The 6,632-nt window shown below is 46.5% G+C and overlaps 1 pseudogene; it reads left to right on the top strand.

Moving 5' to 3' along the window:
* Positions 1–635: 635 nt before the first annotated feature.
* On the top strand, positions 636–1,990 carry LOC116533224 (annotated as a pseudogene).
* The last annotated feature ends 4,642 nt before the right edge of the window (positions 1,991–6,632 follow it).

Raw genomic sequence — 6,632 nt, 5'->3', positions numbered from 1 at the left:
TAAAAAAAATAAATCTAGTGCAGGCTTAGTGCACAGGGTTTTTTAAGTCTATGGTAGTGTACAGTAATGTCCTAGGCCTTCATATTTACTCACTGCTCACTTACTGACTCACCCAGAGCAACTTCCAGTCCCCTAAGCTCCATGCTTACAGTAAGTGCCCTAGACAGGTGTAGCATTTTTAATCTTTCATACCATACTGTCACTGTATCTTTTCTATGTGAGCTCTGTTTAGAGACACAAATACTTACCATCGTGTTGCAGTTGCCTACAGTGTTCAGCACGGCACCACACTGTACAGGTTTGTAGTCTGGAAGCACACCCTGTAGCCTGGGTGTGTAGTAGGCTATGCCATCTAGGTTTGTCCAAGTACACTCTATATTGTTTGCACAATGACGAAATTGCCTAATGATGCATTGCTCAGGACATGTCCTCATGGTTAAGCAACGGAGGACTGTGCATGAGAGTTTGTTTTGTTCCTCAGTCTGTCCTTGCAGTAATTATAGCTTAGTCCATCAGACAAGCTGCTTTTCTTGAGCAAAGAAAGAACTAGGAAAGAAAGAAGGCTTTGGAACCCTGAGGGGCAATGCTGAAAGAGGAGAAATATCCCAAGGAAGGGAAAGGTGTGTTGCAGAACAATGAAAACTATGCAGCTTCTGACAGTTGTTCTCAGGGAGCAGAGGGGGTGGAATGCAGCTCGGTGGTGCCTGGCTCTGAGGGCCCTCATCCTGCCGATTGAGGCGTATGGGGACTGCCAGTGCTGTCTCCCTGCAGAAGACGCCACAGGAGTTGCCTTTTCAAGCATGGGGACATTTGAAGGCCCTGGGCACTCAGCTCTGAGGCTGGCTGAGATCTCGGTAGCACCGCCTTATGAAGGGGAGAGGCAAGCTGATGGGAGAAAGGAGGGCACAGAAGCACTCCTGATCGGACCGGTAATAGCTAGACTGAAAAGTCTGTGTTTAAAGGGATAGTCACTTGGACTTCTTCTGCAATGTCCCCAGAAGGGCCTGTCCGAGTCAGCACGCATGAAGGGCCGCGGGGATTTCTAGACAGTGACCACTCCAGAGTGAGGCAGGAAGGCTGAGGAGACTGGGGCGCCCATTCATGGTGAGGCCGATGCTGCCAGTGCCCTAGAACCCAGGAGGAAGCACACAGGCCCCACAGAGAGTGGTTGGCAAGATTCATTTGGGGATTAGGATGCTGGCCAAATTGCTGAATTTGAGGATGGGATCCAAGCTCAACAGGAAAGGGGTGAAATACAAATTAGAAAAGCAGGGATTTGGAGCAGGGAAGGAGCCGGTGCTTGCATTTCCCACCAATGCTGGTTTAGGAAGAACTGACTCATGCTGGCCACCTGATGCTGGAGGGCATGTGGCATCACATTGGCTGCCAGGGAGCGGGATTGGCTACTCCAGGAACCAAAGAAGCGAGTCTCAGAAGAGATTGTCGTGGTGGAATCTCCCACTTACCCTTGTTCCTCTCATCTTTACCCTTGGATGCCTTGGGGCAAAGGACTTCTTCCGCCTATAAACAGAGTTTACACATGGGGCTTGGAAACTGGGCACACCAATCCCCAGCTAACAAAATCCCCAAATTGGGGAATTTGAGAGGGTCAAGCTTGGCCCAAGAACCCGCAGTCCTCCTTGGACTGCCAGTGCTGTCCAAGCACCGCACCGTGGCTCTGGGCAGAGCCCATGCTGTCTTAGGGCTGGGTGGTTTCAATGTCAACAACAATATCTATCACAGTGATGGCGACCTTCATCCCAACAGGACTCCTCTGTGTGAAACACTCAAGAGAGCCCCTACAACCAACCTGCCATGGGTCAGCTCTTGAAAACAGGGTCAGAAAAAGTCAGTGTATCAGAATTGAGCTGTTCACAAAAAGCTGGAAAGGTTAGGAGCTTTGTCTATTCCAAGGGCAACAAATTGCTTTGATCCTGAGGACCCTGAAGGCAAGATGTTTAGCTCTCAAGACAACAGGGATCAGATTCAGAAGGACACTGCCCCTATAAGTCTCTTGTTTGCCTTGTTTTAATTCCCTATAAGGCTCTTGTTTGTCTTGTTTTTAATTCCCACCCTCCGCCCCCAGACCTCAGTGGGTCCATCTGTGAAACAGGATTCAGCCCTGCCTGTCCACAAAATTAAGACAAGGCATCCTGTGTGTGTTAAGTTGAAACAAGATCTTAGCAAAAGAGTAATGATTTCTTTTTTAAAACATTTTTTACTGTATTGAAATGTACATAACATAAAATTACCATTTCAATCATGTGTAAGTTCAGTGGCATTAAGTACATTTACATTGTCATGTGGCTGTCAGAGGTGTTTGAACCAGAGAACCAGAGTGACTCCATCTTGAATGGGGGCTGGGCAAAATGAGGCTGAGACCTGCTGGGCTGCATTCCCAGAAGGTTAGGCATTCTTAGTCACAGGATGAGATAGGAGGTTGGCTCGTTGGCTGCCAGGGAGGTAGATTGGTTACCCCAGGAACCAATGAGTTCAAGTCTCAGAGGAGGTTTCACCAGATACAGGTCCCGAAGCCCCTGCTGATAAAACATGATGGGGTAAAGAGGCTGCCGAAACCTACCAAAACCAAGATGGCGACAAAAGCAACCTCTGCGGGTCCTCACTGCTTATTATACGCTAATTATAATGCATTAGCATGCCAAAAGACACTCCCACTAGTGCCATGACACCTTACAAATGCCATGACAATGTCTGGAAGTCACTCAATATGATTTAAAAAGGGGAGGAACCCTCAGTTCCGGGAACTCCCCATCCTTTCCCGAAAACTCATGAATAATAACTCTTTGCTTATCACATAACCAAGAAATAACGATAAGTATACTTAATCAAGCAGTCCGTGCTGCTGCTCTGCCTATGGAGCAGCCACCCTTCTATTCCTACACTTTTCTTAATAAACTTGTTTTCTTTTACTCTGTGCGCTCGCTCTTGAATTTCTTCCTTCATGAAGCCAAGAACCCATGTGGCCTCCCGGGCTGAACCCCAGTTTTGGGGGCTGTCCTATTGACACAGTCATCACCCCCATCTATTTCCAGAACTTTTTCATCATCCCTGAAACACTCTGGATGAATTAAACACTAACTTCGTCTTCACCCTTCCCCTCAACCCCTGGCAACCACCATCCTCCTTTCTATCGCCATAAATCTGACTATCCAGGTACCTCGCGTAAGTGGAACCTTACAATATTTGTCCCTTGTGACTGCTTTATTCACTTAATGTTTTAAGGTTTATCTGTGTTGTGGCACGTGTCAGAATTCCCTTCCTTTTCAAGGCTGAATAATACCCTATTGAATGAATAGATCACATTTTTCTTGTCCACCCCTCTGTTGATAGACTCCTGGGTTGCTTTCACTCCTTGGCTATTGTGAATAATGCTGCTATGAATATGAGTATGCAAATACCGGTCTGAGTTCCCTCTTTCAATACTTTTGGGTATATATCCAGAAATGGATTTGCTGGATCATAGGGTAAATCTGTGTTTAATTTTTGGAGGAATAGCCATCCTGTTTTCCACAGCAACTGTACCATTTTACGTTCCCACAAAATTACTTTTTTAATTTGCCTCCCCCAACTAGATAGAACGTAGAGAAGTTACTTTTTCATTTCTAAATCCCCAGCACCAGGTACAGTGTCTAGTTCATAATAGAACTCCATAGAGAACTGTGGAAAAAGGAGTCCAATTTAATTTCCGTGGCTTCCTCATCTGGCATCTCAGAAAGTGGGCAATGAAAAAGGGCTGAGGGAACTAATGAGTTCATGAATGAATGCAGTTACCATTGCTTTTTCCTTGGCCTATGACTGAGGACAGACATTTCTGTAAATAATCTATTTAGTTAAATGTAGACCCCTGGCCACTTTTGTTCATCCAGAAGTTTCCCTTTAATGCTACTTCAAAGGTATTGCTTTCTGTAAATCAGATCATATCTGTGATGAGAATGACGTAGGGATGTGTCCTGGACGCTCTCCATCCCCCGCCCCACAGCCTAATTTATAACACGCATTTTATTCAGGACCACGTTGGGGTATGCTGGATGTGTAGGATCTCTCCCAGAACACAGGATAATGGGGCTCCTTTCTGGGGATGGTCTGGTTCCATTGTCAGATTATAGGTGTGTCCTCTATATGACACTGGTCAGGAACTGGTCTCACTATTCAACCACTGGTCAAAAGATTGGTTCAAGATCAACTCTTTGAAATGCCAAAGTGTTACTTTGGCAAATGCTTTTTTGATATTTCTCAACTAATTTATCTTGAAAAGTTCACCAAGAAGTTGAATTGCCTAAACTTATATATTGCATGGGCACGGAGGTGCAATTTTTAGGGCTGTGGTGGGCATCAGCAATGCCTGCTTCCAATACATTGTAGCTATGCTTAGTGACATGGGCCTTGCAGGGCTGACTTCTTTTGTCCAAGCTTTGAAGCCGATCTAAAATTCTTTTCTGAAAAGAAAATGTTTTCTTTGCTAAAAAGTCACCATCAACTGCAGCAGAGGCAGCTGTTGGGGTCTCACAATTTGCAGAAGCACATGCCAGCCTTGTGCTGTCCTGTGCTTGTTCACAGTATATGGCTCTGGCCTCATTCAGCATCAGCGAGTAGCTATTCCTCGGGTGCTGGAGTTGGATTTGACCCTGGCTTTCAGCTGGTCAGTCCTCACCAGGAGCTTCAAAAGAAGTAGTACTCTGGCGAATAGTGTGAGGACATTCGATCATACATGAGCTTGGCTGCCTGCAACTAAACCCAGACCACAACAGTTTATCCAAATAGGGTTAACCAACCAAGAACAACGTGTACCCAAATGATACCAGTGTCTCATGATCCTTCCCTCATACACGGGATGATTTCTTAATTCAAGGTCAAACAAAAACAAAAGCAGACTTGAACCATTCTTATCCATCTTTGAAACTGCCACTCTTTGAAGTGGTCAGCTGAACAGCTGGATATATGGTCTGGAGCTGGGAGAAGACTGCCTCAGTCCATTCCTGCTGCTATGACAAAATACCTTAGGCGTGGTAATTTAGAAATAATAGATGTTTATTTCTCACAGTTCTGGTGGCTGGGAAGTCCAAGGTCAAGGTGCTGACAGAGTCAGTGTCTGGTAAGCTCTCTGGTTCCAAGATGGCACCTTGCTGCTGCATCCTCTGAAGAGGACAAATGCTGTGTTCTCATACGGCAGAAGAAATGCAGGGAAAGAGGGCCAGGAAGCTCTCTTGAGCCTCTTTAATAAGGGCATTAATTCCATTCATGAAGGGAGAACCCTCACGACTTTGGCCCTTAACCCAAAAGGCCCACCTCTTAATACCATCACAAAGAGGTAAGTTTCACCACGAACTTTGGAAGGACATAAACATTCAAAGCATGGCACAGGGTCTGGGCTAGGGGATGTCTCCATAAAGTGGATACGTGTCCACTCCCAAAAGAAAGGGGTGAGATGAGGAATGCGAAGTTGAGAAGGGAAGGGTTTGAGATCACCACTGCATTGAGAGAAAGGGGAGTTGAGCAGAGGAGCGTAGTGGCAATGGTGGGCATGGCAACGGCTCAGGTGAAGAAGGTGATTGCAGATATTTTCCTGTTGCATGCTTGGGTCCAGCGGTGTTTGGAACGCAAACACATGCTCCGTGAGAGTAGAGAGTTGAGTTTGCCTAGGCCCGTAGTTCTGCCTGACAACTGCAGTGAAAAGCCATAGGGGAGCTGAGCATAGAGGCAAGAGTGTTTTCAGAGTGATGGAGGCTGGAACGTAAGCTGGATGGGGGGGCGCGCAGTGAAGAGAGGCTGGTGGGTTGGGAGATGCAGTCTGAGAGGTCTTCTCAGGTAGGAGCATTTGGACAAGCGTGCTGGGAGGACAGGAAGCCGTGCTCAGAGGTCGATGTTCAAGTTTTGGAAGGTGGAACAGCTAGGGGTGATGACAAGGTCTAGGGTGTGACTTTGAGAGTGGACAGTTGGGGCAGCACAGCGCAGAAGGTCACCGAGGGAGTAAATGGAGGAGCCTAGACCCCACGGTGGGGATGGGAGTTGTCTATATGTGTATGTGTTAGGGGTCAAGTTTGGCTGCATGTAACAGACAGCCCAAATAGCAACAGCCCAAATGAGACAAGAGTATAATTTCTTCTGACATAGCAAAAAAGTGCAGAAGCAGACAGCTCAGGTCTGGCATGGTGACTCCAAGATGTCAGCAGCAACCCAGAGTTCATTGATCTTTTTGCTTCCCAGGGGTATGACACTCTTTCTTCCTCATGCTTACCAGATGGCTGCTGGAATTCCAGCAGTCACATGCAAATTCTATGAAGGAGCAAAGAGGAAGAGACACAGTGAAAAGGAGGTGTACAGCAGCAGAAGGAAGCTCCTCAAATGAACTCTCCTAGAACTCTAGCTAGTAGCTTCTTCTATTGCAGTGGCCAGAACTGTGACAAGTGACCATCGTTAGGGGAAAAGAGAGGCTGAGAAATGTAGAATTTTGTTGCCACCTTACATTTTCAAAGCAATTCCTTTCATAAGTACAGAATGCTCAGAGAAGAGGCAGAAGATCTAGGCTATGGGGCAGCAGCTCCTAAGGGCAAATGGGAAGGTCTCAAGACTGAGGAGTGTTGAGATTCACTCAGTGTGGTTGGCAAGATATT

This window comes from Sapajus apella, unplaced genomic scaffold (assembly GCF_009761245.1).
Source record: "Sapajus apella isolate SASKATOON/1434 unplaced genomic scaffold, GSC_monkey_1.0 scaffold80, whole genome shotgun sequence".
Taxonomy (NCBI): domain Eukaryota; kingdom Metazoa; phylum Chordata; class Mammalia; order Primates; family Cebidae; genus Sapajus; species Sapajus apella.
Note: the sequence above shows the minus strand (reverse complement) of the source record. Positions and strands in the feature narration are given on the sequence as shown.